General features: G+C 42.9%; 1 protein-coding gene across 1 annotated transcript in view; it reads right to left on the bottom strand.

The window, feature by feature from the left end:
- Nucleotides 1-11,377, bottom strand: part of LOC139388465 (neuroligin-2-like) — an 80,192-nt gene extending 68,815 nt beyond the window's left edge. The window contains exon 1 of the mRNA XM_071135133.1: nucleotides 10,701-11,377. The gene's annotated coding sequence lies outside the window, so the exon portion shown is untranslated. The remainder of the gene's footprint in view (nucleotides 1-10,700) is intronic.
- Nucleotides 11,378-12,301: the final 924 nt, after the last annotated feature.

Below are 12,301 nucleotides of genomic sequence, written 5' to 3'. Positions count from 1 at the left end.
ACTAGAAACTCACTAGAAACTCACTAGAAATTGGAGGGAGATAGAGGGTTCTATTATATTTCATACTTTGTAAAAAAATGACTGTCCAACACTGCTGTCAGACCTTAAAAATACCATTTTAAAATTAGAGTTTGGGAGCTAGGACGAAAGAGATATTGTGGAAATGTTCAGGTAAAACTTTACTAACTTTAGTAGCTTTTCAGCTACTAATTTTATTTGGGGCTAGATTCCGTCCGTACCGCGGAAGATCTGCGTTATAGCGTGATTTAAATTAAGGTTATTTCCAATTGAGAAGACATACAGTGGGGAGAACAAGTATTTGATACACTGCCGATTTACAGTGGGGGGAACAAGTATTTGATACACTGCCGATTTTGCAGGTTTTCCTACTTACAAAGCATGTAGAGGTCTGTAATTTTTATCATAGGTACACTTCAACTGTGAGAGACGGAATCTAAAACAGAAATCCAGAAAATCATTGTATGATTTTTAAGTAATTAATTTTCATTTTATTGCATGACATAAGTATTTGATCACCTACCAACCAGTAAGAATTCCGGCTCTCACAGACCTGTTAGTTTTTCTTTAAGAATCCCTCCTGTTCTCCACTCATTACCTGTGTTAACTGCACCTGTTTGAACTCGTTACCTGTATAAAAGACACCTGTCCACACATTCAATCAAACAGACTCCAACCTCTCCACAATGGCCAAGACCAGGGAGCTGTGTAAGGACATCAGGGTTAAATTGTAGACCTGCACAAGGCTGGGATGGGCCACAGGACAATAGGCAAGCAGCTTGGTGAGAAGGCAACAACTGTTGGCGCAATTATTAGAAAATGGAAGAAGTTCAAGTGACGGTCAATCACCCTCGGTCTGGGGCTCCATGCAAGATCTCACCTCGTGGGGCATCAATGATCATGAGGAAGGTGAGGGATCAGCCCAGAACTACACGGTAGGACCTGGTCAATGACCTGAAGAGAGCTGGGACCACAGTCTCAAAGAAAACCATTAGTAACACACTACGCCGTCATGGATTAAAATCCTGCAGCGCACGCAAGGTCCCCCTGCTCAAGCCAACGCATGTCCAGGCCCGTCTGAAGTTTGCCAATGACCATCTGGATGATCCAGAGGAGGAATGGGAGAAGGTCATGTGGTCTGATGAGACAAAAATATAGCTTTTTGGTCTAAACTCCACTCGCCGTGTTTGGAGGAAGAAGAAGGATGAGTACAAACCCAAGAACACTATCCCAACCGTGAAGCATGGAGGTGGAAACATCATTCTTTGGGGCTGCTTTTCTGCAAAGGGGACAGGACGACTGCACCGTATTGAGGGGAGGATGGGTGGGGCCATGTTTCGCGAGATCTTGGCCAACAACCTCCTTCCCTGAGTAAGAGCATTGAATATGGGTCGTGGCTGGGTCTTCCAGCATGACAACGACCTGAAACACACAGCCAGGGCAACTAAGGAGTGGCTCCGTAAGAAGCATCTCAAGGTCCTGGAGTGGCCTAGCCAGTCTCCAGACCTGAACCCAATAGAAAATAATTGGAGGGAGCTGAAAGTCCGTATTGCCCAGCGACAGCCACGAAACCTGAAGGATCTGGAGAAGGTCTGTATGGAGGAGTGGGCCAAAATCCCTGCTGCAGTGTGTGCAAACCTGGTCAAGAACTACAGGAAACTTATGATCTCTGTAATTGCAAACAAAGGTTTCTGCACCAAATATTAAGTTCTGCTTTTCTGATGTATCAAATACTTATGTCATGCAATAAAATGCTAATTAATTACTTAAAAATCATACAATGTGATTTTCTGGATTTTTGTTTTAGATTCCGTCTCTCACAGTTGAAGTGTACCTATGATTAAAAATTACAGACCTCTACATGCTTTGTAAGTAGGAAAACCTGCAAAATCAGCAGTGTATCAAATACTTGTTCTCCCTACTGTATACAGCGTTTATGTATATGAAGAGAATGCGGTCTCTGCAAACACAGGAACATTGCCTTTAAAATTCAATCACACTATAGCGAGGATCATCCGCGATACGGATTGAATCTAGGCCTTAATTTAGTTAACTAAGGATTGTTATGATTGGCTTTAGCAACATTACTATACAGTAGTTTGCAAAGTAACGCTGATTAAGCCTGAAATTAAAAGATAGAAGCAATTTACTGTATGCATTTGACTAATGAGGTTGATCACATGCACAACACACATGCAAGCACACACACACACACATACACACACACAGCGGAGGCTGCTGAGGGGAGGACAGCTCATAATAATGTCTGAAACGGCGCAAATGGGATGGCATCAAACACATGGAAACCACGTGTTTGATGTATTGGATACCATTCCACCAATTCCACTCCAGTCATTACCACGAGCCCATCCTTCCCAATTAAGGTGCCATCAACCTCCTGTGACACACACACACACACACACACACACTCTTGCTCTCCCCGCCACCTCCTCTCTCTCAGGACAAGAATTAGAATTCTGACAAAATGCGTCTTAAATGGGGTTACAATCCTCTTCCCTTTGTCTTAAGGGTCAGTAACCACACACCCCCAGTTACGCCCTGTCTTATAGTGGACTTAGCTAGCATTAGCACGTACACACCCGACCCTAGCATGGACAGAATAGTCAGTGGTGTGAGATGGAACAGAGTAAATAGGCATTTCAACGTTATAGCTTTAACCGGTGCTAACTTGTGTATTATAAACTGGGTGGTTCGAGCCCTGAATGCTGATTTGCTAACAGCTGTGGTACATTATATCAGACCGTATACCAGGAGTATGACAAAGCATTTATTTTTACCCCTCTAATTACATTGGTAACCAGTTTATAATAGCAATAGGGCACTTGAGGGTGTTTGTGGTAAATGCCACGTTGCGTTGGCCTAAGAACAGCCCTTAGCCGTGGTATATTGGCCATATACCACACCTCCTAGGGCCTTATTGCTTAAATATTGGGGGTTGTTAGGTTGGCCTGGCTTGATATGTTTTTCCTGAGGAGCCAGCTGCATGTCACTCAGGTCTGCAGCAGATACAAGATTTGCTCTCTATCCCTTGACTCAAACCCAATAACGTTTGCAATATCTTAATTATTTAATATGTGTGTGTAGCTTACAGAGTTCACATCTATATACATTTATCTTATTTTTAGTTGGCCAAAGAGTTGATGAGGTGATGGCTGGATATCTTTTTAGCAATGTCCGACATAGAACACGTGAGGTACCCCATAGGGGCAACAAAATATGCAACTATATGCAATGAAAACCAATGAAGCAGAAATAATTGACCTATTTGGAGGTAGACTGGCACCGTATCACTTCTACACCGATAAATAAGACACGCAATATTTGTATTCGTTTTATTGTTGATAGTCGGGAAGGTTTTTCTATGCCAGTCTAGGCCGAGAACCTGAACTATGCAAAATGAAAGTTTCATTTGATATCCGAATTTGGCGTGCCTGAAACGCTCCTCTTCAACCTGTCTCCGTCCACGAGGGGAGGTGCTGAAAGACTAATAGCGCTTGCTGCCCAGCTCTTAAGCAGGAAGGTACCCTTCACGTTTCTCTACAGCGGCTCTCTCGGGGCACTGTATATCTCTCTGGCTGCAGAAAACATCTAATTTCTCCAGCTTTAAATTAGGTTTTTCAATATTTTCTAAAAGTTTGCTTTGTTTTAGCAACAGATCCTTCCATTTATTGATTTATGTGGTGAAGACACTAAAATTAAATGCGCAAATTATTATGTGACGTCATATCGCTGCATGAGTTGGCAAGAATGTTTGGGGGCCACTCTTGTAATGCAATTATTTATTTATTTTTATGAAATTGCTGTTGGACAAGATCATTTCGAGTCAGCCTGGTAATCTCCATATACCTAATTTATCTCTCTCCGCCCGTAGGCAAGTCATGGCTAAGGCTAACAGTATGGGAAATGTCCAGAGGCAAGTCATGGCTAAGGCTAACAGTATGGGAAATGTCCAGAGGCAAGTCATGGCTAAGGCTAACAGTATGGGAAATGTCCAGAGGCAAGTCATGGCTAAGGCTAACAGTATGGGAAATGTCCAGAGGCAAGTCATGGCTAAGGCTAACAGTATGGGAAATGTCCAGAGGCAAGTCATGGCTAAGGCTAACAGTATGGGAAATGTCCAGAGGCAAGTCATGGCTAAGGCTAACAGTATGGGAAATGTCCAGAGGCAAGTCATGGCTAAGGCTAACAGTATGGGAAATGTCCAGAGGCAAGTCATGGCTAAGGCTAACAGTATGGGAAATGTCCAGAGGGCTCAAGTCAACTCATAAATATCACCATAGCTCATGTATGAGAGCAGAGCAGTGATCTACGTACAATGAGTTCACAAAATATTAGGAATAATGTTTTGTACATTCAGTACACCTTCCTAATATTGAGTTGCACCCAATTTTGCCCTCAGAACAGCTTAAATTCATCGGGGCATGGACTCTACAAGTTATCGAAAGCATTCTACAGGGATTTTGGCCCATGTTGACGCCACAGTTGTGTCAAGTTGGCTGGATGTCCTTTTGGACATACACACTGTTGAATGTGAAAAACCCAGCAGCGTTGCAGTTCTTGACACACTCAAACCAGTGCACCTGGTACCCTCTACCATATCCTGTTCAAAGGCACTTAAATATTTTGTCATGTCCATTCACCCTCTGAATGGCATACATACACACTCCATGTCTCAATTGTCTCAAGGCTTAAACATCCTTCTTTAACCTGTCTCCTCTTCTTCATCTACACTGATGGAAGTGGATTTAACAAGTGACATCAATAAGGGGTCATAGCTTTCATCTGGATTCACCTGGTAAGTCGATGTCATGGAAGGAGCAGGTGTTCCTAATGTTTTGTACACTCATTTTATGTCCTCTGAGACACATGATGTTGAGGAGAGCAGAAGTGCAAGCCATATGTCATATACGCTGCAATATGGGCCATATGAACATTGATCTCATCATATACATTATGTCATGCTGTCATGGCATTTATTGCTGATGATGTCATAGGCTTTGTGACTTACAGTGACTCTGGTCATAAAGTACACACTTCATGTTATTGCAGTTCATCTCAAATAGAGAAACTCAAAGTGCTGCTGAGTGTTTTAGAGAAATGAGAAACCACAAAAGGTAATAATTTCCACAAGATAAGACAGAAAATGACAATTTTCCAAACTGTCTCATCGTGGATTGGTGGTTTTATATCATAGTCAGCATAAAAGCACTCTTTTGTATCTGGTCCTATCACGGTTTCACCAAATGTTTGGTTTAGAGGTCAACATTTTTACCTATCATTGGCTTCGTTGACAACTTTGACTCTCTCTCTCACTCGTAACATTTCCAGACTGAAACGTGTCTTCAGCACCTGCCTCTGTGTTATATAAGAGCCTGAGAATGAAATATGGGTAGTGATATAGGATGATGTAGAGATGGTAATGTGATAAGGTATGGAGATTGTTGTGTCAGGGATGATGTAGAGATGGTTATAATATAATAATATATGCCATTTAGAAGACACTTTTATCCAAAGCAAATTATAGTTAAGCGTACATACATTTTATGTTCGGGTGGTTCCGGGAATCGAACCCACTATCCTTCATTGTAAGTGTCAAGTTCCAGTAACTGAGCTACAGAAGACCACTTATTAAGTGGAACTGTATATAGTAGGAAGTGACTAGCATAGATTAGTTATGAGGAGGGTGGGGGGCACCCAATCATAATCATCTGTCTCAAGGGCACTCCATGTTACTGTAACATAAACAATCAATATACCATTTCACAATCATCACCACATTCATCAATGGTTTGAAATGAACTTGTAGAATATCAATAAGAGGCCTTAATGATGGAGCGTGAGCATTAAATTGAACCAAGTCTTGATCAGGCTCAGCAGCCTTTTGATAAATGGTTAGTATCCCGCATTAGTTCAGATGCTTGTTATATTATACATCATAATCTGGGAGGCCAGATGCTCACCTTCAGGGAGCATTGCATGCTTTAACTAGAGCACATCACACATTCCGGCATGTTTCATTATACAGCACTGTACACTACCGCTTGGCGCTAAAAAGTAAGCTAAGCCCACTGAGGTATACATCACTTGTAATGGGGACAATGACGTTGCTCAACTCGGGCTGAAACAAATGTGTGGCCAGGTGGAAAGCCCAACCATCGTGATGAATACAGGCTGGAGGACTGCTACAGGCACGCTACAAATGAACTTTAGGGCCAATGCCTACAGAACCTCTGTCTGCCCTGCTGTGATTCAGTGGCTGCCTCAGTCTGTTTAGCTATCTGCTTTCCATCTGGTTTACGTGTGCTTGTTTGGCTTGTCTCCTCCACCACTGCTGAAACCCAGTCCCTAAACTGTAGTCCAGCTGGGATCTGAGTTTCCAAACAAATGAATAATTAGAGTCCGTTTTTTGGAAAAGCAGTTATAAACTGTATCGCTGTTTTTTTTGCAACGGTGTGAATCCCTTTTCTCCAGCAAAGTGAAGGTGGGTTTATTCCCCGAAAAACCACTGGCGGTCCGCTGACTACACAAACAGATATCAGCAGGTCCTCCCGTCACTCCCTCTGTGTTGGGTTTTTCCTTCTGGTTGACCTCTCAAGCCAAGGAAGCACTATGTCCTGTGGCATCAGGGCCTAACAGACACCCACAGGAGCCACTTACACACTGATCCCTGGCCCCTAGAAACACAGAGGGAACCCAGAGAACCAGTTAAGACTGGATACACTGTAACAGACTTACACACATAGAGGCTCTACTCCAGCTCTGTTAAAAATAGATTCTCTCTTCCCATGACCTGTCCTTCACCACAACCCTTGATTATCTCTGTAATGTCGCATGGTGGATGCTACAAGGCCCTCTGGAATGTGAAATGAAGAAATGGGACAGAAGAAGCTCTGCATCATGTTGTCGTGATGTGAATTGATGGTGACATGTAGCAGAGGAATGTCCATACGGTTTGTGCTCAGGAAATAATTGCTCCCTGGCCATGACTAAGGGACTAGTTGGGGACAGTATCTAGAGGCTAATTAGACAACACTGGGTTTAATTAGGAAGACTTCGTCTCCATCATCATCAATCATCTCTACACAACACACATGACATTTACGGTCGGGAGGTCACAAGCTTGCAACAAATGTGACATGTTTGACCACAGAGAATACATCAGTTCCCTGTTTCTCCTTCTATTAATACAGTAAAGCTCAAATTTCACTCTTCACATGCTAAATAATACTAGCAATCTTTCCGTCAGGCCTCTATAGCCTGTCAGTCGTAGCTCATGATGGAGCAAAACAAAGGAATCTCCTTAGTCAGCAGCTGCAGCGGAGGCATGTGCAGGGGAGACCAGTCACTGTTGCTCTACGACCCGGCCAGCAACACTGGCTCACTGGGGTTAGGCACATCATATCACACATCCCAGCAAATAAGCACGGTTCATTGGGCCACGTTGAGAGCTTTTTAGAACCTGGCACCATCACATTACAGGCAGCTGCTGAAATATAGATCTTGCCTTGAGAAAAGTCTTGAGTGCAGCCGATGATTCACACCCTACATGGGTCTTTTTGGTGTGAAGTCTGTGAATGTAGCAAATTGTGGGAAAAAAATAACAGCTGGCTACATTAAGGTGGTGAAAAGGTCAATAAAAGTGCTGAACTGAGATCAGCCATATGTGAAAAATGACTGCACGGACATCATTTGTATGCACAAGAGGCAAGTGTACTCAGATTTCCTGTACGCTGAGAGAACTATACAGAGGTCAGCTTAAAGTAAGATAGGGGCTGTACTGATATCAGCCTGATGTGTGTGTGAGAGAGGACTAGCGATCAGCTGGATGAGAAATTAACCTGTACAAAAAATGACCTTAATATACATGGTGAAGACATGGACGACAGCTTTACTGGCCACACAATGCAGCGTTTTATGTAAACAACCTTATTTACTCTACCAAGAAGAAATGTCTACATTTATACTTGCCCAACATTTTATTTCATATTGCCAAAGAAGTGGAATATGAGATGGCATGGTTATAAAGTTTGACTTAGGACCAAAAACAAAAACTAAATAATAGAACATGAAAATAAATGCTCATAACATAACCAACTGCCTTAAAGTGAACATTTGAGTGTGAAGGAAGCAGGCTCCACCCACCCTGGCCCCTGATGATGGTTTAAATGTTAATCCAGCTGTGCTAGATGCCTACAGGCTGGCACTGTGTAAGACAGAACACACAGTAGTTGTGCCAGAAACCAGAGAAGAAGCACATACTCAGGGGTTGGTGCAAACTGAACATCGCCGTACACCCTTCATTATTCATGTGCTCTGAGGAAAGGCTCCATACATGCATCCAAGATGAACTCACTGCTAGGTTACATCCCTATAACCCTTCCCTGGGCCTGGCCTGCTCCTTCCCTGAGCCTGGCCTGCTCCACTCACAGTCATACTAAGATCCTCCAACAGAAACTCTCCATATAGATGCAATACAGGTCTACTAAGTGACTCTTTCTCAGCAACAGGGAATTAGAATTACTTTGTGGATGATAATTAATGGTCATTTTTGTAGGAGTTTATGCATTTTTCTTAAGGCGAAATCAAGTCTGTCATTTCAAAGTGAAAATTACAAACTACAGGAGCCTTTTTAAACACAATCCATGTCTCAATTGTCTCAAGCCTTAAAAATCCTTCTTTGACATGTCTCCTCCCCTTCACTTGACAAGTGACATCAATAAGGGATCATAACTTTCACCTGGATTCACCTGGTCAGTCTATGTCATGGAAAGAGCAGGTGTTCTTAATGTTTTGTACACTCAGTGTAGTATGTTTGTGCTGTGAGCATTTCGAAGTGTGAATAATGAGTGTTCCTCATAGGTGAGAGTAGCCCCTTAAGCCCTACACCCTCCCTTGCATTTAGACTTTGATGTGATGGCAGCGTTATGACACAGCAAGTGCTGCTCCTGGCATGGTGCCAGGGCACAGACCATAGAACTGGACACAACCTGTTGGTTTTAGCCAGTGGAAGATCCCTGAGTTCTAACTTTAAGTAAAATAATCATGATTATGTAAGGCTTTACAGAATGACAGATCCCAAATGCTGTACATTAACCACTGCTCAACTCAGAGGGCTCTGGTCCCATAGAATCTGACACTCTTTTTCACAACCCTCCAAGTCATTGGAGTGATAGCATAAGTAACATTAACTTTAAAATCATCCATGACGAGTTACAGGTGCTAAGACTAGTAGTTGTAAAAGTAGTAATGGTAGTGCATTGCTAGGTAACGACGTAAACAATGCCACTTCATATGAATGTGGCAATGTGTATGTTGTCTCATATATCATGCGCAGGAGAGGCTCTAACAATGGGGATTTCAAACCACCCGTTGTATAACTCTCCATGCATCATGTATGCATTTTAGACGTTCCCGGAGTCATTAGAGGGTATAGGTCGGAGCACTAGCTGATTAGGACCCTGTCAGTAAGATCAGTGGGCAATGCGAGGCGGATCCACTATCATTAAGAAGGCTAAGCCAGAGTACAAGTGTATCCTCGACCTCCATCTGAACAGAGGTCCTCTTGTCTGAGCTGAATTCTGCCATTGACTGAGTACTGCCCAACCAGCACTGAATATAAATGTGCCCCTCTCCTTGGATGCGAGTGTGTGCATTTGCTTGCATAGTCACAATGCACACTCCTGTGATACCAATACCAATGCACACTCCTGTGATACTAATACCAATACACACTCCTGTGATACCAAAACCAAAGCACACTCCTGTGATACCAATACCAATACCAATGCTGTGATACCAAAACCAATGCACACTCCTGTGATACCAATACCAATACACACTCCTGTGATACCAATACCAATGCACACTCCTGTGATACCAAAACCAATGCACACTCCTGTGATACCAATACCAATACACACTCCTGTGATGTGCATCTGATTATACCTGTGTGTGTATGTTTTACATGTGTGACAATGAAGGTGTATGTTGATGACAGTGACCAATATTAAATATTACCTTTAAAGAAATCACACAGGTCAATACATGATATCAAACATACAGCAATCTATTTCACAGGTATGGCAGAGGGATCTGGCACGCTCACACTAAGAGCACATACAACCATTATCTATCAAGTGAAAAAATCTATCAATCCCTACGTAGCCAAAGGGCTACCGATGGGCGCAATTAATTCCCTAAATGGTTCCTCGACTGGTAAGCAGCACGACTGGCCCGACTGATATACCCCAGTCCGCCCGCCGTAGCCTATCATTTGATCATGTCCTGATTCAAATCAAATCGGATGCTGACCATCTTGGTTCCATTTTATTCTCTGGTAAAACGGAAAGACACGTCGGCATCGCGGGTTGCTCTGCGGATATTAGCCAGCCATAATGTTAGCGTAAAAACCTCAGGAGGCGACATCTTATCAACAGGCAAGGCCACTGAAATAGCACACTATTGAAACGAAGGAAAACATTTGTATTACAAATTCGCATGAAGGTTTGCCAATATTGACAACTAATTTCCCAACGGTGACAGTGCGCCAGGATCGATTATGCGAAGGAGATACGGAACAACAGCGTCACACGGATGCTTGCGCACACAAAAGCTATTGGAAATCATGAACATTATTTTTAAAAAGGGAGGAATAGGCTTACCCAAAATATTCCCGGTAAATGTGAGAACGCGAGGGTCTCCCTTGAAGATGCGTCTGGTTTTCTCTCTTGCTTTTTTCGGATGATGTTTTACGCCATTTCTTTTGCAAGATTATTTCTCATTAAAGTGAGGTGTCGCAGGCTTTCGTACATCAATTCACCTTCTCCGTGTCGATCTGTCCCCCCTTTCCCCAAAAAATAATACCTCTTAATGCCCCCTCCTCCTCTCTTTCCTCTTTCTGACAACACCCTTCTCTCTCTCCCTAGTCGACAGATAGCTTACCACATTTTTGAGTTCGTAAGAGAAAGGCAGAGAATAAAATAAAACAATAATAAAAACAAATGCGTGTAACGCATTAGCGTTAACTCAAAGCAAAGGATGCTCGTCTTCTCTCCTTTCCATGGTGATGCATTTCCACGGTGCCTCCCTCTGTTGTGAGAAGGCCTACATTAACTAATTATTTAAATTAATAAAATAAAGACGCTCCAAACAGGGTGTCAGACCTCTCCTCTGCGTACTTGCGTTGTCGCTCTGCTTTACTTCTTCTTTGATGTTTTATATCGGCAACAAAGGGGAGCTATGAATGGATCATCCGTTTCGTTGTTGCCTCGTTTGGCATATCATAATGACTTTTACAGGATTGTAATGATGTTAATTATTTTTGCAGCCCGACAGATCCATCAATGCCTCACTCGTGAAGATTCTTCGGCTAGTGCCTGAGAAGAGATGCTGTGTTTCATCTCTCTCTATCTATCTCTCTCACACACACACTTTCTCTCTCTCTCTCTCTCTCTCTCTCTCACACACACACACACACACACACACACACACACACACACACACACACACTTCTCTCTCTCTCTCTCTCTCTCTCTCTCTTTTAAAACACTCACGCTCATTCGAATTCACTCAAAGCTACCGCAGATTGAGTGCGTGTCCCATTTGTGCCATCGCTCGCTGCTTGCCACATTATGTTAAAATTTTCTCTTGCAGTGATAATTTTTTATGAATAGACAGCGAAGATATGAGGAGGCATTATTGTCAGCCGAAGCCAATCTATATCTGTGAAATCATCTTAAAGAAAGTATTCTGTTTTGACCTCACTCGGCGCAGTTTCCATTATCGAACGAAGTATGTTTTTCAGATGGAGATCTGCATCAGGGTGACGTCAGAAATGGTTAAAGCCATAGAAACAATTCCCTTCTCCCTCATCGACAGAGAAACCAATTGAGATGGCCTATGTTGCACCGGGTCTCGGTATCTTGAAATACAGCATCTGTATTCTGTATCAAATGACTTCAATGAACCATGCTACTGTGATGTGTCGTTCAGTCCTGAATGTGTTGTCGGTATAGGGCAATGCAATAGAGGGAGCTGGCTGTTGTGGAGTAGCCTTTACCTATGATGCCAGAGGTTCACCTCCGTGCCATTTGGCACCTTGTCTAGAAAAATAGATAAGAGATAGATAGGTACTCCATATGATTCTTGGCTGGTGTGTCAGTGTGCTGTTACTCTGTAGCAAGCACATCTCACATGTCATGGTCAAATGATAGAGGGGGTGGGTGCTGGTGTGCCCAGGGGTCTGTGGCCACTCATCACAGGT

Source organism: Oncorhynchus clarkii, chromosome 29 (genome assembly GCF_045791955.1).
Source record: "Oncorhynchus clarkii lewisi isolate Uvic-CL-2024 chromosome 29, UVic_Ocla_1.0, whole genome shotgun sequence".
NCBI classification, from domain to species: Eukaryota; Metazoa; Chordata; class Actinopteri; order Salmoniformes; family Salmonidae; genus Oncorhynchus; species Oncorhynchus clarkii.
The sequence above is the reverse complement of the archived record's forward strand: the minus strand, read 5'-3'. Positions and strand labels throughout refer to the sequence as shown.